The 26,213-nt window shown below is 45.6% G+C and overlaps 1 protein-coding gene across 2 annotated transcripts in view; it reads right to left on the bottom strand.

The window, feature by feature from the left end:
- The window catches only part of SLC39A11 (solute carrier family 39 member 11), a 221,063-nt gene that overhangs the window by 80,451 nt on the left and 114,399 nt on the right, over positions 1-26,213 (bottom strand). The gene's annotated exons all lie outside the window — the stretch shown is intronic.

The following is a 26,213-nucleotide window of genomic DNA, read 5'->3' as shown; positions in this document are numbered from 1 at the left end:
ACAATGAATTTGTTTTGAAATTTCCTTTTGCATTAAAATTAGCAAGTTTTAACTATATTTGACTTCGAAATTAATTTGGGGGGTGAGGGGAGGATTTGATTGGTTTGGAATTGCCAGGGAACCGAAAAAAAACCTGTTACTTGTACAACTCTGATTGCAAGACGTCCACTTTCTCCCCACATCACACTGAAAATGAACAGACTCTGGCAAGAAGGGCTACCACTGCTGGCTTTGAACAGCTTGGCACCTAGCAGATTGAACTCCTTATATGTCATCTTGCCAGCAGCGCGCAGTTACATCCGTGTCACACTGTGGGCTTTCATGCAACGGGGAAACTCCACTATGTATTTGGGAGACGTACCAACACCAGATTAATAGAGATCAAAGGAGAAGCTTTTGGTAACGCCGGGGACATGGTCTGTGTGATATCAGAGGCATTGCGTACAATAAATAGACTATTTGAGAAAACCCCTGAAGAGAATGCTCTTTAGTTAAATGAAGAAAAACAAATGATACAGCATCACCTTTACCAGATCAAATACATTAACATATCCACATTTCCAGCGAACCAGTCCAAAGCATCTGGTTCAGAACCAACATCACTCTCTTTGATGCTTACAGGTCTGCTCCTATGAGTAGGAATAAGTGCTACTCCATACGAGTAAGTCACAGAGCTGGGGCCTATTGGTCACCACGCTTCTCCTTGTGCTTTTGCTCTAGGATGATTTCTGGCCACAGAAAGTCTAAATTGTGGGTCACAGTATGATCGTAGCAGCAGCTGGCCAGGAATTCAGAAGAACAGCACATTTGAGAAAGTCATGGCCACTCAGAACAGCTGTGCATCTGGATCCTGATCTTTTAAAATCTATTTCAAAAGCCACACACTTTGTACAGTCAAAGATTTATCCACTCTGTAATCTACGGCTTCACATAACCATGTCAAAAGAAGGACCAGTGGAAACTATCACTTGAAACTATAAATGATCTTTTCAATGCTTAAAAAAAATTCTCAGTGGCACACTGATTTAGTAGCTCTGACTTTGAGTTTAAAATAATGATGTTGGATATTAGAATGATATTTAACCAATGGGTTAAAAACATCTGATATAAAATAAGCTGGTGGAATGAAAACGAAGGCAGAATCTTGAGCTTCTGGGGGGAAGGGAAAAAAGGATGTATAGAGATAATATTAAACTACAAAAGAGACATTGAAATGCTGTATGCCTGGAAGATTGGATTTCCTGAACAGACAGGCATAGTTTGTACCTTTTTAGAGGCTTCTGACCATGGAACTTGAAAAGGAACTGAATGAATTTCAGATTTAATGGCAGTAAATGCCCTCCTCTTTTTTAGGGCATCAGAGACTCTAAGAATTCAGCAAATACCTTATTTGCATCCTCTTATGCACAAAACAAGAACCCTCCATGCTAACGTGGAAAAAAAATCCAACCTTTGATCTGCTTTGTACTGTGTTTATGGTGAATATTTCCAGTTCTCTTTCTTTTCAGCTAACCTAATCCCACCCATCCACAGCGCTGCAAATGTAAACAGAATGCAAATTTGGAGGGGGGTGGAATTTAAATCTTTGCCTTCCATTAAATGGAGCAAGTGGTGTCAAGCATAACAAGTGGCTGCACTGATGCTTTCCCTCCTATAAAGCAGAGAATTCAGACAATTACATAGCATTGGACGTGTACCTTGTAACTGAAATGATCTGTGTCATTCCGATGGAACGCTACAGAGCTTGGACGGTTAAAAGCAAATATCTCCTGCTTTTCAGCATCTGAAAGCTGGCAGAAAAATTTAGGAAACTGCAAATTACATTAATCTCTCTTCCCAAGATGATTTGTGAAGTTCCTTCTTGCTGAGAGAGTAAATGAACACACATCCTTCAGGAAATTACTAAAGAAGCCAACATTTCATTTATTCATTAATCTTTCTCTGTGAACTACACCAAGTTTTCAGGGTAAATCCATCTCACTGTAAATGGCCTTGTACTTCTACCAGGTTTGGAGTGTGTCTTTGAGTCCGTTGCTCAAGCGTAACATGAGGCACAGGTGTTAGTGAACATGTAGCGTCACCATTTCACCACTTGAGGGGTGTACATCAGGGGCAATTGACTTTGCTCTACTGAAGGTCATGACGACAACAAGATATGCCTAAAAGAGTATAAACCGGAGCAGGTTGTGTGTGGCGCCCCTCATCTTTTCCATGGAAGTACAACAAAGACTACAGATCCCAGCATGCCCGTCTACATCTTAACTCAAGCAGCCTCAACTGATAGGCTGCATCTCCAGAGGAACGATGGGAGGGCTCCCTGGGGCACATTCAGTGCATGGCAACAGCATGTCCACCCAGATACGTTATTTATCACACAGTTAGGTCAACGTATTACGCTGGCTGTTACTGCACCACCTTGTTCCCTGTTGCTAGGATTTCCCGGCATGATGTCTTAGTACAAAGTCTGCTAGTTTCAATGACCACTGCACCAGACACGGCCTGCCGTGAAGGGTGCAAAGAGACTGCCATGACACAGGTGGTAGGAAGACAATCAGTACAAGTAGCTCTTAAAACAGTCAGGACTGTAGTTGAACTGGCTATAGGCGTTTGTTCTGTTGTGTTGGGCTGTTCCAAGTGACTTTACTTCAAGGTCAACCTGAAGGTCATTCTCAACTGACACGACATGCAACTTGTGCGACTAATGCCCACCCTCCTTGCCCTCAGTAAACCAGCTTGTTGCTAAATTAGAGCAGATAGCTGCAAGCGCCTACTGCTGCGGGGACCAGGAGCATGGGGATGTGGGCCATGTGACTGTCGTGTGAGTTAAAGGCAGGTGTAGAAGTTTAACTATATGGAAAAGTTCAGCCCACACAGTGAAAGTTTAGCAAACTCAAACAATTGAAAACCGGGTCTAACCATGCCACCGGCCCTGCCTATAAATGGAACTAAAATCAGCCTCCGAGCCTCCCTGATACGCATCACTCCTCTCCAATCTGCCTCACCCAATCAGATTCACTCCCCAATACGCCCCCGGGCTCCCACCCTATCAAGTTCAAATGTAGCCTCACTTTTAAGACTCTGCACCAGACCTCGCACAGGGGCCTACATCTCAGCTCTAGTTCATCACATGCCCCTTGCTGGCCCCATCCCACCACTGATGCTCCAGCCTCACACCCCAGATTCATTTCCTCCGCTTATTCATGGCTTCTTCCATGCTGTGCTCCCAGAGAAATCTATCCTCATCCTGCCTTCTTTCAAATTGCTTCTAAAGAAAAAGAAAAAATCTCTTCTTCCACAAGGCCGGCACACATTAACCCATGTCAGACCAAACTCCTCCTGCACTCCCGCAATGCCTTATTAGAAGAGAAGGAAATGAAAAGAAAAACTAACTCCAAATTAGCACTTCCTCTCCCAATGCATTTTATCTTGGCCGTGTCTGCGTTGCTTTATACTGTAAGGTCTTCGGGGCAGGAGCTGTCTTTATTGGCAGCTGCATGGCACCGAGACTCAAACTGCTGGCAAAGTCAGTAGAGCATAACCCTTGTCTACATGAAAAGGAGCATCTGGAGAAAGGGCATATGTTTTTAGATGGGTACGTGCTCTATTCCTCATAACCAGACTCCTGGAAGCCTGTAGTGCATGGCTACGTAACCACCTAGATTTCTTCTCTTCTTTTGAGAAATCTCTGAACAAAGAAATACCACTGGATTGCCAGTGCTGGGAACTGTTCATCCTGGTGGAGCCACCGTCCTTTGAAAGACCAGAAGCATCCTTTAAAAATAAATAAGGCAAGGACACTGGATAATGACATGCTAATTCCCACAAAGGCAATCACAATTAGGCTTCCTTCCCAGAACCCTCTTAATTGGTCTATCAATATTTCAAGAAAGGCTCAACACAGAGAAGAGGAAGCTCTATGGAATAGGGTTTCACAAGAACTCCACTAAACTTGTTATATTAATGGAGCCATTTAAATGACTTGTACCACACCGCAAGGGGATTTAAAATGTTAATGCAGCTGATACGTACTAACGGGAGGTGGTGTTTCAAAGTCAAATGAGAATTTCCCTAGATAAGTTATTCTGATTTAACAGATGATTCACCAAAACCACAGCATGTAGTACAGTCAATTTGGCTTCTGAGAGTGCAAAAATGCCTCTGCAGTTCTATGAAGGGACACAGTGTGCCTTCAAGGTACGGCAGATGCAATGACTGGCATGGACGGTATCGTATTTTCAGAGGTGGGCTGTCGAGCCAGCCATCTTTCTGATCAGTGCTGGATACCGTTCCTTCTGGAATCGGCCAAAGCTGCTGTTCTTGTATCTGGCATGGAGAAATTTGACAATCTGGGCTCTGATAGCCCACAACCAGATTGATCCCCCTCGTGGCAACATACAGAGCTAGCCATGGAAATGGGGAAATCTTCAAAGAAAGATTTTCCACCCTGACATGCTAGAAATGCCTTTTATTCCTCTACTGTACGTTATGAACCTTGAGGATATGATAACGCAGCTCTGTTGGTGGCAGGGTCAATCTATACACAACAATTACTGACTCTTGGCTAGAGATGTATGGTAATGGGTAATAATGCAGAATAAAAAAAACCAAGCAAGTGAAAATCAGTAAGCATCACAGGTCTGAATCAGGGTGGTATTTTCACCCTTGTTCTAAGCAGAAGCCCATTGGCTAGATTTTCAATGCATCAAATTTCTCAGGATCCAGAAAACCAAATTTCATTTTTCGGTTGTAGAAAGGATAGTAGGATCATAAACGACAAGAAGGAAAGACGTGCTTGTGCTGAAGGAATGGGACTCAGAAGATCTGGATTCTGTTCCCAGCTCTATCACAGACTCCACTCCCTGTGTGACTTGGTGCAAATAAGCTCACTCCATAGCTCATTTTTTTTTCTGCTGTTAAATTCTACACAAAAATGTGTGTGTCCCTGAACATGCACATGCATTTTGAGAGAAAGAAAGAGATGCATTATTGCATTGTATTATACATACATATTAATTTTCATGCACTGCTGGCAAGTGACATGGTGCTTCACAAAAAACAAAACATGCTAAGACACAGGTAAGTATTACCAATGGTTGGTCCCATTAAAAAAACCACTGCAGTTTAGAATTCAGCTCAGATTCAGGTCGCGAGGCTGGAGTGCGACCGTCTGATCAATGCAGGCACAAATTTCCACTCCAAACAGGCAATAACTGTGCAAAAGTTCCTGTATTTTGAATGTGCAACTGAAAGCGATCAAGTGACCAGCAACAGACTGAGAAGAGAACATAACACTTGTGCAGAAGTCACTCAACAGCCGAGTGGTCATGAATTATTATTTGTTTAATACTGAGTGTGCTGACTTGGTGTCCTGCATGTAGCCCTCCACAAAGCGTACAAGCCTCCTATACTGGAATAACCTCTGACAGGCAATGTCCTTCACTTTAAATGCTAACTGGTTAACTGGTTTTTAAGTAACTAAATCACTCATGAGTCTAATCTCACCCTAACAGGAAATTCCTGATCGGACACTTCTCGTTTCAAAGTCTGAATACAATGACCACTTTAAACCGTCAATTTGTGCCTAATTTGTGGATTATAATATGCTGTGAATCCTTCAGACGGCTTTCCCCAGTCCTCTGATGAACAAGACGTTTTCTCTTCGAAAAGTATACAGCGATACTGAAAATTGGCAGCTTCCCTCTCAGATTCTTGTGTTCCAGCCCAGGCAGCTGTTACATCACCCTGCCAGCAGATGGAGCCAGTTCACCCTGAGTTGCCCTGGACAATCACCATCCTATTACTTTTTCAAAACCGCACACATCCTCTCTCTCTCTCACACACACACACACACACACACACACACACACACACACACACACACACACACACACACACACACACACGAGGCAAGCAAGTCTGTGAAGACACAGTGGATTCACCACCGCAAGAGCTCAGCAATGGAACAGGGCTGGCCAGTAACCGCACCAGCTAAAAGACCTGAAGACTCGTAGGGGAGCGATTTCTTTCAAGTCTACACAATTCAGAGATCAGGACAAGGATTGTGCACAACTAACCACTCATTCTCTCCTGCCGGTTACCAATTTTCAGCCCTATGACATGCCTCAAAACGACAGTAACGGATGGCTCTTTCAGCCCAGGGCTCAGGTGTGCCCTGGAACAGCACAACACGGCAGCAATAGAAGGGGGCAGCACTAATTTCAGATGCAGTGAAATGCAGCAGGAGTGAATGGTGGACTCTCCATCCTTAGAGGTTTTTAAAGCCCGGCTTGACAAAGCCCTGGCGGGGATGGTTTAGTTGGGGCTGCTCCTGCTTTGAGCAGGGGGTTGGAATAGATGCCTCCTGAGGTCCCTTCCAACCCATATCTTCTTTGATTCTATGAACAGTAGCAGGCCCATTCATGAGCACGGAAGCCAAAACGCAGATGGCAGAATCAATCCTAGAGACCACCAGCCTTCATGCCAAGCAGTGAAACGGAGGAGGGGACACACACACCCAAGACACAGGCAGGAAAACCTACAAGATCCTCACGTTCTGTCTCTACAGGACAGGGACAGAGAAGAGGAGCAGGCTTGTGGCAAGCATCTGTAATTGCTCTGGGTGTGGGTGGGGATTGTTTTACGTGTCCAGGTGTGGAAAGCAAGCGCTCTCCTAGCATGCGTTCTGATTTGCAAACTGTGACGGAGAAAAGAGATACAGAGACAGGAAACAGGCCTCCTATAAGCCTTCTAATGAATCCATCAGCAGAACATTTCTATGTCCCAGACCTATACACAAGCATTGCCTCTAATTCTCATCTCCAAAGGACCTAAACGCCACCTCTTTCTGACGCTGTCCCAGGTGCACCCGCCGTTCTTGCTGGGCCATCCCATAGCTTGGTGTTATGGCTTTTCCAACATGATTCAAGTGGCAAGATGGACTCTCATCAATTTCAGGTTGTAAGAAGATCCCCAACCTGCCTCCCGAATGCTCTACCCCTCCGACATATTGCATAGACAGCCGCCACCACTGAAATCTTTACCACCACCATTTGATGGTGATTCACCTAACTCTGGGCATCCCTATGCTAAGGGGTAGGACGCACTGGAAATGCCGGGGTTACATTAACGGAGCAGACAGCAAACTTCTCAACGTTTGAACAGCGACCCCAGTCGGTGTATCTCTCTCTGTATGCGCCGCTCCCCCTGATGTTTTGCTACAACTCACCTGCCGTGCACACCTTGGGAAGATGTAAAACTCTAGCTAAGCATTCTGAGCGAAGTGACAATGAATGCAGCAGGAAGGAATGACGGGGCGGTGACGGGACAGGATTGTTACGAGGAGAGAGCGGAGGAGAGGCGTAGGTGTGCGGGCGATGTGAGATACAGCAAGGAGCACAGGAAGGCAGCAATGGGAGGAGAGGACGAGTAGGACATAACTTGTTTTAAGGTCATGCCAGTGGGCCCATTGCAGGCAGGTTTTTACAGAAAGGGCCATTTCCTCTGTTAACATACTTCAGCCTTCTCCCCCCACACCGCTGGCCAGGCGAGTGATTCAAACACGTTTCCCTTACCAGAAAAAAGCAAGTCAGCCAGCCTGCAGCCACACAGCCGCTTCTGAGCCAAGCCGTCGCTCCCTGGCAGCGTACATTCTGGGCTTTCAGCAAAGAGGCTCCTACGTTTCAAAACACCCTCGGCTTTAGGAAGCCATCAGTTGTGACCAGCTAAACAGTAGGCTATGATCAGGTGCTTCTTCCAGGGCGAGCGCCACTTCACAATGGAGCAGGGACCGGAGGCAGATGGCACACAATGCACCTGCATCCTGGCAAGTTCACTGACGCAGAGAACGATGAAAAGGAATGAACAAAATCAACTGGGAGGAAGATGGGAGAACAAAAGGAATCCTTGAGAGTGTTGTTTGAAGAACAGACATGTAAAGGAACCTGAGCCAGTAAGAGAGAATTGGAAACTAAAATGCCATCTGTTGTAAACACAAATACAAGGTATAGCTGAGAATTTAAAAAAAACCCACCATCCACCGGTCTGGCAATTAAGAACCTGCAGCAGATGGTAAGTGTTTTCTAGTGGTATGAATGGGGAGTGGAAGTCGGGACTCCTAGGTTCTAATTCCCCAGCTCTTTCAATAATATATGGTTGGAACATGAAAAATCACTTCCCCTCTCTCTGCCTCAGTTTCCCCATTTATAAAAATGGGTGTGAACAAACAGTGACTTCTGAAGATGTGAATATAAAGATCCAGTTCACCAAAAGGACACGTTCAAGCTGAGGATCTCATTATGCTAAGGCAATCCATTTTGATGTCCACCAGAATATGAAATCATTGGGCCAAATTCTGCTCAAGTATAAACTGCTGCAACTCAACTGAAGTCAATGGAGTTGTGTCCAGTTACGCTAGGTCACATTTGGCTTAATCTATGCCTCTCACATGCACTGAACATTACCACCAGGATGGTTTTCATAACATAGACATTATTAAGATTTAATTAGCATCTGTAGATTTGGAAGAGCGGCAACACGTGGAATGGTTATGTTTCCCAGCTCTGGGAATCCAAAAGGCTGAAACAACAGTAGTTCCGTTTTATGATCCAATTCAGTTCCTTGGCAATTCTGATCACACTGAACTGAAAAACCAAGAGCAGGAATAAACCTGCTTTAGGGTATTTTATGCTGTAATGCCTCAGAGGACAACAAATAAACACAGAAACTTGGGAGCCGGGCTCTGCACAGCGCACAAATAGCAATCAGGACAAGTCATGTCTGGTAACGATGAAAAATCCCACAGTATTCACTCAGGTATATGAGCAAAGCAACTGGAATCCCATCTAGGGGGAAAAGGGTATGGATGAAAGAGCATTGCTTGGTTTTATTCAGTGCTAAGCATATTGATAAAGGTGAAGAAAGAAAGAAAGAAAGAAAGAAAGAAAGAAAGAAAGAAAGAAAGAAAAGCCATAACAGCATATACTTCAGCACCATCTTTTATCTCAGCTCATTTGTATTGCTGAAGAAGAGAAGGATAAAAGTCTATAAACGACTCACAATATATGCACTAATAAAGCAAATTTCTAAGCAAGCTGGTTCTGCAAAGTTCCAGATAAGCATGGACTAATTTAACAGAGGGTGAAATAATTCAAAGGCTTTCGATGTGTGTGCAAGCAGTGAAACTATCACCTTGAATTATGCAGTGTTGCACCTCTGTTGGTCCCAAGATATTAGCTAGACAAGGTGGGTGAGGTAATATCTTTTATTGGATCAACTTCTGTTGGTGAGAGACACACTTTCAAGCTTACACAGAGCTCTTCTTCAGGTCTGGGAAACATATTCAGCTCCCAGACCAGAAGAACTCTGTTTAAACTCAAAAGCTTCTCTTTCTCACCAAAAGACACTGGTCCAATAAAAAGATATTATCTGCACCTCCCCTTGGTGACTGTAATCACCTTGAAATTAGAAAGACAAAATCAAAGGTTCACATACTGAGCTTCAGTCTCACTTTTGTACTGATCCATGGACAGGACTGATCAAAGTTATACATGAGTAAATAAAAAACAGCAGGTGGATTACTGAGTCAGTTAATCTACTGCCTGGAAAAACAAATAGCTGAAATCTTCTATCCCCAGATGTTTAATAGCGGAGCTCACACAGACCTGAGCTCTGGGAAAGGTAGCGCCACACTGTTGTGTACAATACAGGGGAGGGAAGCTACTGTTTAAAACAGATTTTAATCTTCTGCTAAGAACCCAAGTTCTCCCGCTGACACAAGTCCCAGTGACTTTGCGGGAGCTCGAGAAAGGACTGCAACAGAGCTGACTGCCTTTGGTTTGTTTTCATAAAAGTGTGTGTGTGGGGGGGGGGGGGGGGGGTGGCTGTTAAAAAAGGGATGAGGGAGTTTGACGCCTGATTTGCTGAGAACATGCTTGATCGGATTTGGTGAGAGAGGAATCTCTCTGAATAACTCAGTCCTACGGAAAACTGGGGTTGTGGGAGGGCTGTTTGAGGATTTTTATTAAATGAACAAGACGTTTGCAGCAGGGCAGCAGTTTTGGCTGTCTCTGTGCAAGGCCAATGCATCTCACCCGGCCCAGAGTACGCCGTCCTTCCATATCCAACGGAATAAAGTTAACACACAGCCGGATATTTACAAAAGATGGTTCAGTTTTAAAGAATGTGGGGTGCTAGCATTTGCCGTCATGCACCCCAGCATCTTCAAGGCACCACTCAGAACTAAGTGGCTTCTGCAGGTGAATGCTTGGCTATAATACGCACAACCTAGGAGGTGACATGGATTAGAACTGACGGGTGCAGAAAACACAATCTGATCTTGGCAGCTCTCTGTAAACATGCCAGACCTGGTCCACTCGAGGTTGTTATTCCCCAAGCAAAGTTCCCTAACTGATACCACCACAAGTATACATGGGCGGGGCGGGGCGGGGGCGCTGTTCTACACCACGAGCCCATCAAAGGTATTTCATGTTTCATTTGCTAGCATGTGAATTATTTTTAGGTTACTGTGCACAGCAAAATGGAGCTGATGGGGGTAGAGGCCCTGCACCCACATTTCCTTCACGCTGAAGAAATTAATATTTTTGATTGTTATTTTATCGCCGCCTCTGCGACCACACAGTGTACAAAACACAGATCATCAAGTAACAAAGATGCCACAGAGCCAATTACACGGAACGAGTCTCCTCCGGCTTCCTCTGGAGTCTGCAGACAAATGAATTCTTGAAATACAAGCTGCTGTCAGCAGCTCATTAAAGATCTAGAGAGCTTCCCTCTTTCCCCCAGCTCCATCCTTTAAAGTTTCCGATTTCCAGGGCATCATAATATTTCATTGCAGCAGAGAATTACAGAGATGCTGCCCCGGTTCCACTTTATCACAGGCTTACGAGAGCCTGACAGGAGTTATATGAAAGTTTACCGAGCATGGCCGTGTAATACATGCAATTACATTGAAGGTGGGCAGGAGAGCTATTATTTCACACACACTGACGTGACCTCAGATGACTGAGTCACAGCTTCATCCTCATGGAAAAAAATAAAGTCGTTGGCAGAAGAGGGCCAGGCTGGGCCTGACAGACACTGGTCTGCATTGGGTGGCGGCGCAGAGCAGCAGTGTCCCATGGGACCCACGCCCACAGCTAAACCAGGCAGGAGGCGATAGCATGGCCCCGATTCCAGGGACAGGTGGAGAGGGGGAGGAGACTAGGTCACAGCCCCACCTCTTTCCTGACCTGTTTGGAGTGGCTGGCAGGCATGGGGCGTCATGCCCGGGCACAAGAACACAGGGAGCCAGGCCCCTGTGCAGGGTGCAAATGTGCTCATGGAAGGGTGAGGGCGAGGAGAAGACTCCTTGCAACCCATGCTTCTGACGAAGTGGGTTGCAGCCCACGAAAGCATATGCCCGCAGAAATTTGTTAGTCTTTAAGGTGCTACAGGACTCTCACTGTTTCTGCTGTATACAGACTAACACGGTTAACCCCTCTGGAACTTCTTAACTTGGCTTCTCATCTTTCCAAGGAAATTCAGACAGGCAGGAAATTCAGATTGGTAGGAAATGGGAGATTAAAGAAAAGGTGGAAAGATCTGAATGAGAAGCATCCAGAAAACCATCATGTTCTGTTGTGCATATAGCACCTGTCATTGATTAAATTTCACCTGAATACTTCATTTCTGTCACCCAGGACCTGGGCATTAGATTTCCTTCCACTGACACTGCTTTTTCACAGAGGGATAGTAACTTGAAGCAAACACACGTCTGGTAACAAGTCATTGTTTTACTTCATCAGGCTGTTGAACACGTGCAGCTGGCTAAACATGGGCTGATAGATTCACAATTAATGTACGGTTTATATTAACGGGGGTTTAACACAACGCCTTTCAGAGCTCGCTCGCTTTCCCTGTTTAGTCAGAAATGAGTCACCACCTTATTAAACATTTCCATCAACCCGTATGCAATGTAAAAACTGTAGGTAAAATCACTTTACTTAGTGTACGGGCTAAACTTGACTTCACTCTCTCCCTCTGTATAGTACTGGAGCATTTTGCAATCGTTAATGAATTTTTATCCTTACAACACCCCTCTGAGGTAGTACCCCACTATCCCCATTCTGCAGATGGGAAACAGAGACAGACTCCACAACTTATCCATAGTCACACAGGGAATCTAGGGCAGAAGTGGGAAGCAAGCCAGGTCTCTTGAGCCTCGGTCCCATGCTCTATCTGCTACACCATGCCTCCTGCCATCAGCTCCTGCAGACCGAACGCGTTTTCTCAACCTTCATTTCCAAGCAACCTTTGCTGGTGGAAGTCACTAGTTTCAGGTCTGGTTTCGCACTGTCAGAAACAATGCTGGGCGGTTTACGTCAAGAGAAGTATTTCCCCTTATTAGCAAGGGGAGCCCAATATTACATTCACAATGAGAGTCCCGTAGCACCTTAAAGACTAACAAATTTATTTGGGCATAAGCTTTCGTGGGCAGAAACGCACTTCGTCAAACATACTTAAGAAAAATTCATTAGCATGAAGGCAGCAAACAGAACCAACACTGGAATGAAATGTACTTTACATTCAGAGGGAGAGAGAGACAGCAAAGGGAGATGTTTATTGATCCAGAGCACAGTAAATCAGCAAAGCTTAATGGCTCACGTTTTCACACCTTTTGCCAAAACTCAATAGGTACCATAGTGCATATTAAATGTGACAATCACCATAATATCCTCAATATCAATAGCGCAACAAAGAAATCTATCATCCAAAACTAATACTACAGACACTCGATGGATTTTTGAGACGCATTCATACAAATAATCATTTTCCCTCCTAGTGGAGACGTGATTTCATATACCTCACTCCAGCCTTAATATCAAGAGGACAAGTGCAGGAGCGAGAGCATCTCCCAGAAGAATGAATTCAATCAACTTTTGCAAATGACAAAACAATGAGTATGTGATCAGACCCTCCAAAAAGCCATGACTCTACAATAGAGAATATACCTTCCAATTTGGTGGCAACCATCTGCAAATTCCTGTTACAGATTCACCTTCTGCATCACACAGTCTCTGTTCTGTTTAGGTTCTCATACTGAGCCTGATCACCATTATTCCCGAGTGCCTGTTCCATTGCAGAAAATGATACATCTGGATCTCTGGATTCTTGTGTTGGTCTCATAAAAGTCTGGCATAGCCCCTTTTGAAGGACTCACCAGTGAAACTTTCCATGTACAAACTTGGCGCCGTTTGGCCATATCTGCCTAGGATGAATGACAGCCATGGCAGCAAAAAATCTCTTCTATATTTTAAGCAGCCTATGTTTTCTTACCATCTGGCACTTATTTTAGTGACTTAATGTGATGTCTGACTGCAATTCTTTAAATTAAGCCAGTACCACTAATTCCTGGCCACTAGGAACTGGAATGAAACCCTTGGTTCATTTCACGCAGGCCACCCAAGAGCAAACACGTGTTTCCTTTGCAACCAGAAACCTATATTCTGGATAATTTTTCTTGCAATATCCAAATAGATATTACGCATAGAGAGCAATTTATTTTTGATGGAAGACGTGCTGATAGGCATAATGATGGGGGATGGAGAGAATCATTCTCCATGTATTACAAAAGAGCTCTGCAACAGGCCAGGGAGAAATGAGATTCTTATGTTGAACCCACCCTTGATTTCTCTCACCTTCCCCTATTTACTCTGATAGATCGATCCCCTTTCACTTATTTACGCCTGGAATGCAAGCTAACTGATAACACCTCTAAAGGTTAAGCTCCTGATACTCAGTTACATCGTGGCTTCTTTGCTTCGCTCACAGCACGAAGGTGTCTTCGCATAAAATATGAATAAGGCCCTAGCTTATCAAAACCAAAACACGTTCTCTCCTCACCTTGATGAGCGGCTCATAAAACGAGATTAACGCCGTTAAATGTAGGAATTCATCAAGAACACAACAAATGGCTGCCATGTCCTGGCAGGCACCTCAGCAGGATGGGTCTGTGTCATTTTAAGGCATATGCCAAAACCGGGACTACAAAGGCATCCATCCATCCATCCAGGTTTCATGTTCTCTGGTATGGGGTTTGTGCCAAGCTGTGTTTTCCTTTCATGCCAATGTCATAGCCAGACGTCTTTCAAATCACGTTCACATTTAGTTTACTTTACGATTCATTTTCCTCCCCTTCCACTCCCCCACCTGCACCCTTCTGTAAGAAAGAAAGAAAGAAAGAATAGCAGCATCTTCTGCTTCCAAAAATGATGTGGACGTTACATTCCAAAAGGAAAAAAGTTGCAATACCTCATTAAAATCCACGTGCAAGTGCAAAAAGAAGAGGGGAAAGAAGGGGAAATGTAGGAGAAACAGAAAGCATGCACTAACGCATGGAAATCCTATTCTCTTGCCTTGGCACTCAGTTAAAACGGGGCTCAACTGCACCTTTAAAGATTCAGGCCCCTGAAGCCACACCTCTCCAGTGGTCCCTAGAGAAGAGGGGGAGCGTACTAGCTTACACACACATGCCCTTTATGGGTGTACATACTGGTGAGGGAGCCCTGAATGCTCCATGGGAGGTGCTGTGCACTCGCAGGGGAGAAGGCTGGAAGTGATTCTGGGGCTCCCTCCACGCAGGACCTTAGGCTGACAGTGCAAGGGTGCAGGGGAGGGGAGGATTCCTCGGCCGTTCCTTGCCCATGGCATCCCCCAATACTTGTTCTTTTGGGACAAGGCAGAATCTAGCCTTTGGGGGGCTAAATCCTTCCCTTATGCCCACGCAACTCCAGGATTCCAGGGAGAAAGGGGTGTCCAAAGGAGAGCCCTCCCCCGGTCCGATTTGTCTGAGGGTTGAGGATGCTGAGCTGTGAGTTCTTGGGGGCAGAGAGAGAGGAACTCCCGAGTGCGCCATCTCCCCCCCCTCTCCACACACACACACACACACACTTAGATTTGGCCTTTATCTGGGCCAGGCTCGGCAGCTGAAGTAGGAGACAACGCACTTTTCCACCTCCATGCGCCAGCTGTTGTACTCGCTGCTGGTGCGTGCGCTGGCTGTTAGTCTTGGTTACAGCACATCAATCTGTGCGTTTCATTGCTATAACAACACCACACAGATGTTACATTTCCTTGGCTCGCACAGCACTTTGCTCACAAAAGCTATTTGCACCATCCCCCCCAAGGACTTTTATTGCAGGATGAGGGGTCAGGGAGGAGAGGACGTTAAGAATAACGAAGTTTGAAAGAAATTGCCTGTGCGTAAACTACCACCCCCAGCCCCTTGCAAAGAAAAAGCATTAAGAATGGTAAAGCAAAGCGCCTCATCTATTTGCAGAGAGAGCTAAGATTGTCGTTACAGACAGGAAAGACCTATTCACGTAAGAAGCCTAGCTGCTCTGAGGAGAGGATAGCCCCTCTCAACTGAAGAGGGATGGAAGAGGCATATCAGACACAAGCTATTGTACCCCCCCGGGGGCTGATGCAGGATTGATCCCTACAGCGCATTCACTCATCTATGGTTCAATCTCATTTTAAAGGGCCCCAGCAATTAAGCTTCCTCAATATCACTGCTGGGAAGCTTTTCCTGTCTAAAATTTCCATGTGGTAAATCTCTTCCCATAGATGCCCATGATGACCATGCCCCACTTTTGCCATAACCACCATTATTTCCCCTGCATGGCGTTCACACTTTCCAGGGCTCCATAGCCATGGGAACACTTGACACATATTTAGCTCATTTCATCTTCCCTTGTGAGTTACGTTGCCATATGCCCCCCGGGGCATTTTTGCTGCTCTTCATAGAAGTGACTCCACTTTTTCCATATCCCCAGTATTGGAGGTTCCAGATCAGTATACAAAATTTCCGATGTAGTCAAATCAGAGCCAGAGACAGTGTGTTACCTCCCTGCTCTGCACATGATGCCTTTGTTGGGCTTTTTTGGCTACCCATGTCCAGTTTGCTTTTCTCCATACACCTCCACTCGACTTTGACACTTGTGGTGGAAATCAAAGTAAGGACAGCATTCAGAAAGAGAAGTGAGATCTTTATTGCCAAGAGGGCAGGGAAAATATTTGGAACCGTCCTCCACACCTACAAAACAGATTCTTAGCTCAACACCTGGGTAAAGCCTGTGTATCTCCTCTACTTTGCCCTGTGCTAGCGTTACTCCAAAGCCACTGTTTTCCCACAGCTGTCAGAGAAAAGATCTTTCACCCAGTGTTCAAGTCCATGGGGCAGCAAACAAATTTTTTAAAAAAAAAGGAAATTCATGGCTTGGTTTCCTTGGTGACATTATCTTGGTTGCAAAACATCACCTCCTGTTTCTAAGCAACGGGACACTCTCCAAAGTCACTGGCAGATGAAGCCCACTGCTTTAACCAAGATCAAAACGGTGGAGGATGAGAGAGAGACATACTTGCACATGGCAGAATTAGTGGAGAAAAATTCCCAACAGCTTGAGAAGAATTTGGGAATTTGAAAGAAGTGTCAAAGCATCTTCCCAAAGCACCTAATGATGTGAGGCAGGTATCAACATATCTGCTGGTCCCTACAAAGCGATGCCTGCCACACTGCCCTGCAGCCACACACTACACTACAAAAGACGGACACAAACCTCTTGTGTTCCAGCGTACCCAAAACTATCTCAGTTAGAGATCCCAGTATCACAAAGAGCTTCCCTGATCAGTTACGAGATAGTTCAAGGTTGTAACTTCTGAACAGCTTCCCTGTCACCAGGATAAAGCTACAGATTGCCCAAGGTCTGAGACTGATTACGGAACACGACTAAGGTCCCGTCTACACCACTGCTTTGAGCGGCGTTGTGGCTGGGTACCCCTGCCCTAGCGATAGCAGCAATGTAGACAGGGTGTCAATTTCACACATATACACTGGCAAAGAGGAGCCTGTCTGCCAGCACACTCTGGGATGTCGGGGCATCTCTGTTGCTTGGGAAACTTCTTTTCTGCTTCGAGTCCCCACTGTATCTCCCTTCACCATTTCAGCAGCCATTTTTCTTACTAGCAGAGGTCTTTTGCAGCACTAAACCCGGACAGGAAGAATTCAGAAGCCTACAGCGAAGTGGTCTTGGGGTCTGCCTGTCTGGCAAGTGCAAATGTAGCAGGGGATAAAAACAAACCCATTTACTGATCAGGAATACTTCAACCTTTGAATTGCATGCAGCTGTCCCGGGGGGAAAGAGGGTTTGTTAATGGATTAAACAAAAGAAACTGGCACCCGGGGAGAGAAAGAAGAGAGGGGTAGTCAGCAAACACGTCCTACCTGTGACTGTCACCAGTGCACTGGAGACAAAACACACATTGTCTAAGAGCAGATGGACTGTGGTGACTTGTCTGAGTAGCTAGACGGGACCCTGCCCCTACGAACTTGTGAAATCACCAGAACTGCGCCCACAGCAAGGTGAAGGCCTCTGTCATGTATCCGTCAGTCTATCCTAGGGACATACACAGCCCCCATTACCGTAATATCTGAGCACCTCACAATCTTTAACATGAAAAGTTCCAGAGGGGTAGCCGGGTTAGTCTGTATACAGCAAAAACAAGGAGAGTCCTGTAGCACTTTAAAGACTAACAAATTAAATTGCAAATTAAATTTGCAGAAATTAAATTTGTTAGTCTTTAAAGTGCTACAGGACTCTTGGAGTTTTTTTTGTTTTGGGTTTTTTTAATCTTTAATGTGTTTACCCTCAGACCTCCTGCAAGGAAGATTTCATAGATGGGGGACAAAAGCTAAAGGACTTGCCCAAAGTGCCACAACCAGGCTGTGGCAGAGCAGGGAACTGAACTCCGATCTCACAAGGCTAGTGTCCAAACCACTGGACCAAGCTACCTCTCTGGTACTGCAGCAAATCACTGTCCGGAGCCAACAGGACCAAACGGGGCTTACAAAACGCCTGAGAAAGCATCCCAAACTTTTGCCATGTGTCATTCCCTCCCTCTCTTTAAGCAGATCAGAGGGAAGGGAGCAGCACAGAGACTTTAAATGTACACCTCACTAATTGTTTTTTTTTTCCCAGCACATCCGTAACACTTTAATTATTTTCAATTCCTCATCATAACAAGCACCCAAGGTACAAAGATGAACCAGAATAAACAGGGCCTGATTAAATACATAATTAATGTTCCACTGAACACGGCATATATGAATATTAATTAGCAGGAACTACTCCGCTGTTTGGCATCTCCTGTCCTCACCAATTTATTCTTTATGTTGCCATAAAGCTTAGGAACAAATTAACGAACCTTGCGTTAGCCTGCTGAAGCCGATCAACACAAAACACACTCAAGAAGCAGGTTTCTCTACTCAATTATCTTTCCCACACATTTGTCAGACTCCAGCAGATTTGCCCGAAATGAAAGACAGGTTCCTTCGCCAAAACTGAAAGGCACTCACCCCTGAATGGGGCTCGAAGTAAATAAAAACCCTGCGTCACCGGGGGAATTATTAGGAAGGAGTGTGGCCTAGTAGCTAGAGCACAAGATTGTGAATCAGGAGACGTGGGTCCTAATCCCAGCTCTGCGTGAACTTTGGCAAAATGCTCATTGAAGCGCTAATGACACATTTGGTTCCACACCAGAAAGTCCCTGTCCCCAGGAGCCTGCAATCTAGTAAATGTCTTGATTGCCCCATCTGCAAAATGGAGATTGCAACGCTTACTTGCCTCCCTGGGAGGGCCAGGGCCACGGGTCTCCTTCCTGAGCAGTTGCCAGATTCTCAGGTGCAAGAGTGTGTTTAAGCGCTAAGCATTACTGTCAACGAGTATAACTGAAAACTATTACAGCAAGAGGATCTGGTAAGAGGCAGAGACTCTCCTGGCCTCAGCCTTCACACAACCCACGAACACTTCTTTCCAGGGAGGAAGGAGAAGCTGTTGGAGGAGGTGGGTTGCAAGTGGGGACGTGGGGGAGTGATCAGAGAGAGCTGGCTGGGTAGGAGTGAGGGCGAGATCCCCGCATATTGGCTAAGCTTTGGTTAGTCACCTGAACCAAACCACCAGCAGGCTAGGCTGCCTGTCACTCATGCTAGCCTGACGCTCTTCCAGAGGAGCGAGGTGTCACCTTCATTAATACGCAGGCATTTCTGGCACTGAGCTAATGAAAAGTGGCAGCTTCCCAGAAACAGCATGTGCAGTTACATGGAAATTAACCCACCAGAGGGAGGGACTGGGCAGAATTTAGGGGGTGATGTGTAAAGCAGGTAAATTACACATTGGGAGTCTGAGTTAGTGTAAACTACATCCTGAGGGTCTCCAGGAAGGGGTCAGGTCTAGTAGCTGGGAGTGTGTGTGAGAGAGGTTTCATTGACTTAAACCTCCTAATATTCTCCTTTTAGCAGCTTTCCTTCCTACCCTCCTCTTATGTGCAGATCATGCTAGCCTAGACTCCCTCACACTAAGACTGAGACCTGCATGCAACTCTGCTTCTGTGTATTACGACAGCAGCTTGAGGCTCTAACTAAGATCGGGTCCTCAGTGCACCAGGCACTGTATGCACGCATTGGAAGCAGACAGGACAGAGAAGGGAAGTGGGGAGACAGAGGCAGAGTTGGGACTAGAAGACAAGTCTCCAGCGCTGGAATCCAGACCTTGCAATTGGACCGTACAGGTGCTCTGATCCTATGCCCTTTTCCCTCAAGGCCAAATACAGCATCTCTCTGAGCCGTAAGGCAGGTGTCCTGATGGTGCTCTACAGTATGTTTTCAGTAAGCTACACGGATGTTGTACCACCCATTCCAGCAAGGCAATCCACCCAAGGTACCATTAGGTTAGAGGCATATTTACTGCGTACGGCTTTTTTTTTTTTTTCAGGTGATCTCGGCAAAGCTTCTGAAAACCTTCCGCTTTATAAATCGTTGACCAGCTAGCCCTGCTGCCACTACACTGACACCTGTGAGGAAGTAGGAAGCAGGGAGACAAGCCCATGGATTTTCCAGGACAACGTTCTCCATAAAGAACAGGGAATCAAAGATAGATTCAATGAGACAATTAAGCCATTATTGAACAGAAGCAAGTGCTTTGAAACAGTAAATGCAAGATACTGGGGGCTCTGCCCCTTGGGTAGCCCATACACCCATGCAGAGTGACTGCAGTGTGGACGTAAATCTGGCATCAAACCCAAATTCTCTACCTATACCGCTGTGTAAGTGCCCACTTAGCACAGGTATAAAGCAGTACCCAACATGCAATGCAGTGACAAGTCTCGCCCCAGGGGCCAGGACTGCAGGGTCCCAGGCTTGGCTCTTCCAGCACACTGTGTCTCAGCTAAACAAGGGGAATATTCACCTAACAGAGAAGTTGAGACGCCCCTGCAAGGTGCTCTGAGATCCTTCGATGAAAGACTCGACATAAGCAACATCACCAATTGACACTAAAAAAATTGGCTACTACCAAACCAATGTGACACAGCTATGTTCACACTGAGATAGATGGCATGACACAATTTCATGGACCAGAACTGTGATAACAGGTGGTAGTACCAGGCTCCTGCATGCAGGAGTTCAGCAAGGATCTTTTCGGTGCATGTTCACCCCATCCGCAACATCTCAGTTTGCAATGAATCCAAACAAAAACACGGCAGCTCAATCCAACAACCCACCACGGCAGCTTCCGCACCGGCGCGCTCATTGCAACACGCTACACTAAGCAAAGCCACACCGCGCTGCAGGAGCGTGCACTAATTATGTCAGGCTTTCCACTCCTAGGATTATAATTAAGGGAGAACTTCACAGTGTTTACAAATCCCGTGCGGCAGAAAGAAACCTCATCAGATTTAATTTGCCAGAGATGTGACACAAGGCACTGCTGGCGACTGCAAGGACAGCACGATGCTTTGCAGGGAAGACAAAAGAACTTCACTGACACTGATTTTTAGCCCTTTTTTTAAGTTTCCTTTCAAATGCCATGACATTAGTCTGCATCTTGGGCAAATCCCTGTTCCAGGACGAGACACAGGTGGGTCAGATACGATGGCGATGGGCAAGGTAGTGCTCTACCACCCTTCTCCCTAATCGCACCAGTTCATCTTGTCTCCTCAAAACCTTATCTTCACCTCTAAGAAAGACTTCCCCTCCTTCCTACTCTCTCATCTGCGGCTGGCAACTCTAGTCTCTACACAGCCCCCAGAATCCATGGCAACAGTCCAGAGGAGATGTTACACAAACTCCATAGTAAGTGGTGAGACCCCAAAGGGCCACACAGCCAAACAATAAAACAGGGATGCCCTTTGGAAACAGGTCAGATAAGTAAAAACCCCATCGTCGGGGGAGTCTGCAACTGGCCTGTGAGTTACCAACCTTAGAGATTCCCTGTGTTAGTGCATCACAGGGCATCCCGGGAAGCTGCCACGGATGCATGGGCCCAGTGACTAGGGCTCTGGACTAGGAGTCAGGAGATGTGGTTTCTATCCCCACAGCCAACACAGACTTTGGGCGAGTCACTTCCCCGCTCCGTGCCTCAGTTTCCCTGGCCGTAACATGGAAATAACAACGCTTGGAAGGGGCTTCGATACCAACGGCCAGCACTAGACAGATGTTACTATTATTCACCCCACCTGTGGAAAAGGCTGGCCTGGCTATGCCTCCAGTGCTAATGAAACATACAGGTCAACCAGCAAAGAAAGTGGATGGAAAGTGAACTCGAAATATAAACACTGCCCCACTGCTGAAACCCATTAAACTTCTGCCCCAACAACAAGGCGATTTCCACCTCACATGCTTTGCCAGACTGTCACGGGATGCTCGTGAAATCCCTCAGGGGCTGCATCCAATTTGGCTTGAGCGATCTGTATCCCGGTCTGGCCTCAGGAAAAGGAGCCATGGAGAAGACCTTATTTGTCAGCCAGGGAGCCACACAGCACAAGAGAAACAGAACTCACTTGCTGAGCTGTAACAGATGCACTCGCAGGGCGCTGCGCTCCCACACCACTCTAAATGTTACACTTTCGTCCTGTGACCTTTAAGAAGTAACAGAGAATTTCTGAGTCTCAATAATTGTCCAAGGAGGGCTTTGTGCTGGGTGGGAACAAAAAAATGCTTCCAAGAGTGCGCTCCAGCAACGGCATGATTATCGTCATTAACCTATTGCTTTGGATGACACTTCGTTCACTCCTTTACAAAGGTTTGCTTCTTCAGTGACAGTAGAAATAATCCCCATCTCCCTAGCTGACACGGCGCAGGACAGCAAGAGACAAATGCATGCAGGCCCCCTATTTGTGCTTCCCGACAGCTTCGGCTGAGAGAGAAAATCCAATTACGCTGTTTTCAGCTCAAACGCCAGTGACCTTTTTCTTTTGGGCTCTATAAAACTATGCTCACCTTTAAAGCAGCGACCGCCTTATCTTCATGCTGTTTTTGAGCACTCAACACGGCAATTAGCACAACTGTTGATTATTATTTGTTTTAATGAGAGTCAGTTCCCCTTTCAGGTGGGGTTGCAAACAACCCAGATGGAGACTTTTTTGCTTTAAACCAGTGATTTTTCTTTCCAAAAACGTCAGCCTTCCCAGTGATCTCAAATTTGGTAGAAGCTCGTACTTAAACTATAAATTTTGGGGCAGGGACAGTCGTTTGGGTCTGCATCTGCACAGCAGCGACCACAATCAAGTGTAGCATTGCAGCTCCTAGGCAAAGTACGACAATCCAAATAATAAATTTCAACAAAAAAGAAAAATCTAATTTGGGGGAGTCAAATTGCCTTTGGCAGAGTGAAAAAAATCCTCAAGATTATGCAGTATCGGATATGTCACTTCATGTCCCCTGGTTCTCCCAGATGGTGGAAAAGTCCATACTGAAGTTCTGCTACTCAGCTGCTTTAATTAAAAGGGATTAAAATCAGTTTCATCTCCAAGAAAAAGCAAATGCTTTTTTATTTAAAAAACATTTGTTTTGTTTTTTGCAAATTCCTACACAATTAAAATCCCACAGATTTTATTTTGGATCTCTGAAAGCACTGTCTGTCGTTCATTAGTTAGAGAATTCTAATAATTAAGACAAATCGTTTTCCTATGCTGTAATTTTATAGTTTTACGCACAGATTTCAAGTTGTTGTTACAACTCAGCACCTGGGTTTATAAAGTACGACATGTTCCAGATCGGAAGAAGCTGAATTAAAAACCTGGGAAGGCGAAAATGGATTTTTTTAATCACAAACTACAAATTTCATGAGAAAGACAGAGAAAAGCCACTCAAGGAATCATGAGTAGATTGATCTCCCCAATTAGGACAATCAAGATTTGCTTGCATACAGAGAAAGTTACACATAACTCATCTTGAAGACACATGAGTATTAGGAAAAAGTTTGTTACTAGGAGGGTGGTGAAGCACTGGAATGGGTTACCTAGGGAGGTGGTGGAATCTCCATCTTTAGAGGTTTTTAAACTGCGGCTTGACAAAGGCCTGGCTGGGATGATTTAGCTGAGGTTAGTCCTGCTTTGAGCAGGGGGTTGGACTAGATACCTCCTGAGGTCCCTTCCAACCCTATGATTCTATGACATTTACAGTGGCACCTTCCACCTAAAGCTCCCAACGTGCAAAGAAATTCCCGCTCCCACTGCCACGCTCTGTTCTCCAGCACATGCAGTTATTTCAGTCTATATATCAAAGAAGGAGCTGGGCCCGGCTAAGCCTCAATAACCTTATTCTCCTTCAAGCTGTCCAGGTAGAGGACAATAGAGCAGCACTTGAACACAGGTTCCTGGAGGGAACCCCCACCCCTTTGATTTTTCATCTATCTATACCTGGACGGACACACACCCCCACCAGGCCCTTTGCACCATGTCTCCAGTACTTTCAGCCACAGAGTCCCATCAACAATATTTTAATCAGTCATAGAATCATTATTGACTAAGGCAAACCCATGAATGAACGGGGCTAGTTGCCTTGGAAAAAGAGGTGAATCAGAGAGGGCATGATAAATGTATGCAAAGTAATGACTCCTGCAAAGAAGGTATGTCAGGACCTGCTGTTCACCCTCTTTGCTCAGACAAGAGCAAGGGGGCGTGCAATGAGAGGCAGCAAATTCGAAACAGATAACGAAAGGAAACGTGTTTTCACACAATGCATAATTGGCCGGTGGGACTCACTGCCACAAGGGATCATCCAGGTGAAGATTTTAACAGAACTTAAAAAAAAAAAAAAAAAAAGGCTAATCGGGTAATTAGCGTTTCCGGAATTAGCAGAGTAAGCATTGAAAAATCCAAACCCAGGAGTTTTTGAATGGACAATGGGCCCCAACCCATTTATAGATCAATGCACGAGGCACAGAGGCATAAGCCAATCTCTTACCATTGGGCACTGGGAGAAACCATTCCAATAACTGCCCACTGCTGACTTTCTTACATCTCCCTCTAAAAGAGCTGACAAACCACTGGGCTAGATGGACTATTGCACTGACCCGCGCAGCAATTCCTGTATTCCAATCCCAGACCAACAGGCTCAACATGCTGGATTTACTAAGAGCCTTCATCCACCTTCTAGTTTACTCACACTGTGAAATAAAAACTCGCTGTGCAGTATGTCACAGTAGCCAGGGCTTAGCAATGAGGTACAGCGCACAAATGGCTGGTGGGAAAACTTTAACTCAGAGGTCCTTGGCTTTTGCTTGTTCAACGCGTCAACCCTCGCGTTGCCGTAAGTGACGTTTTATTCGCAGTTAATCTTTTACTTGCTCACTGGCCACTCGGTGGCGCAAGTCTGAACTTTTCCCTGGTACAACCAAAATGAGACACTAGCTCAGCATCTCTACAGTCAGGTGTAACCTGACATCAAAGGCAGACGAAGCGTTTGTGCGATAGGAATGGCTGAATACAGCCACTGCTGAGGGGAGAAACCCAGCATATATAAGCTTTCAAGCAGTTTCAATGAATTGACAGTATTCTAGAACAGGCTTTCACAGCAGAATGGTAAAAATACCTGAACCTTTTCTATACTGGCAGCTTAGCACTGACACAGCTCCACCACGGCTGACAATTGCTGAAAAACGGGTAACAAGGCCAGAGTGGTGCTGGGCTGCATAACCAACTGGTGTTAGCAAAGCACCTGAGATCATCCAATGGAAAGTGAAGCAGAGGTTTTGTTGCACCCCCTCTTTGGGATAACAGAAAGCCTAGTTAAGCCTCCACCAAGATGCAGGAAGGAGCAGTGAAGGACAGTGGAAACCTATTACAAGCTGAAATGGGGCAACTGATTGCAAAGAGGCAAGCAAGCAAACGCAAGGCTGGAAAGAAGGCAGCTTTTTGAAATTCATGAGCAGAAAGTGTGCACTTGTGCCCGAATGCACACACGCACGCACACACACACACGCGCACACACACGGCCACTACTGCCAGCTTCCTGTGTGGCTCCTGGCTGTCCTTGCAGTGGGTACAGGAGCTGTGATCAAAGCCACGTAATTCTGAGTCTTTTCACTAGTGTCAGTAGAACAGAGACGCATCCAATAATGAAATTTAAAATGAAAGTTCTGCCGCAGCAGCACGAAGCCGCCCTTAAAATGAAAAGCACGTGCAACAGAACAACTTCCTGAGTCTCTGTTCTGATGGGAAGAGTGTCTTTTGTGTTTGAGCCGCTTTCTTTTAGTGCGCCGGAGCAGCTTCCCGGCTACAGAGTGATACAATCACCGCGCTTTTGGAATCACACTTCCTCAAGCGAACTCAGAGAATCCAGCATTTCAGTCTCCCAAAGATCACAGCTATGCAGATCAGCTTCCTTCTCTCGCTCCATAACACAGGTTGCATACCTAAATGAAAGAAGGGCTCAGCTAACAGGGAAGAGAGATAGAAAGGGGAGGGGAAAAAGAGCACGAAGGAAAGCAGGTTATCCTGTCTTATCCCCAGCATGACAAAGAATGGCAAAGCAACTGAGTGTTGTCAACTCTCAAGATTTTAATGCCAGTCCTGCAATATCTATTTTTCTTAAAGCCCCAGCTCCTGGACTTAAGCGATTCTGTGGGAATCTCAGTTTTCTTCTAATTAACACCCAAAAAAAAAAAGTTTCTGTCCCTCATGGTTGCAGAGAAGTTTGAAATGCAACTCCTAACAGCCCAAAGACTAGCCGACAAATAAAAAGCCTAACATTTATTATTTTTAAGATCTCATGATTTTTAACTCATGATTTTTGGGGGGGCTTGACATGATTTTTGAACACTTGGGGCTGGTAGTCCTGGGAGACCAAGGGGATTTAGGACACCATGCAGATTCACAAGCCA

This window comes from Emydura macquarii, unplaced genomic scaffold (genome assembly GCF_026122565.2).
Source record: "Emydura macquarii macquarii isolate MOO-44397 ecotype Brisbane River unplaced genomic scaffold, CSIRO-AGI_Emac_v2 contig_1230, whole genome shotgun sequence".
NCBI classification, from domain to species: domain Eukaryota; kingdom Metazoa; phylum Chordata; order Testudines; family Chelidae; genus Emydura; species Emydura macquarii.
Note: the sequence above shows the minus strand (reverse complement) of the source record. Positions and strands in the feature narration are given on the sequence as shown.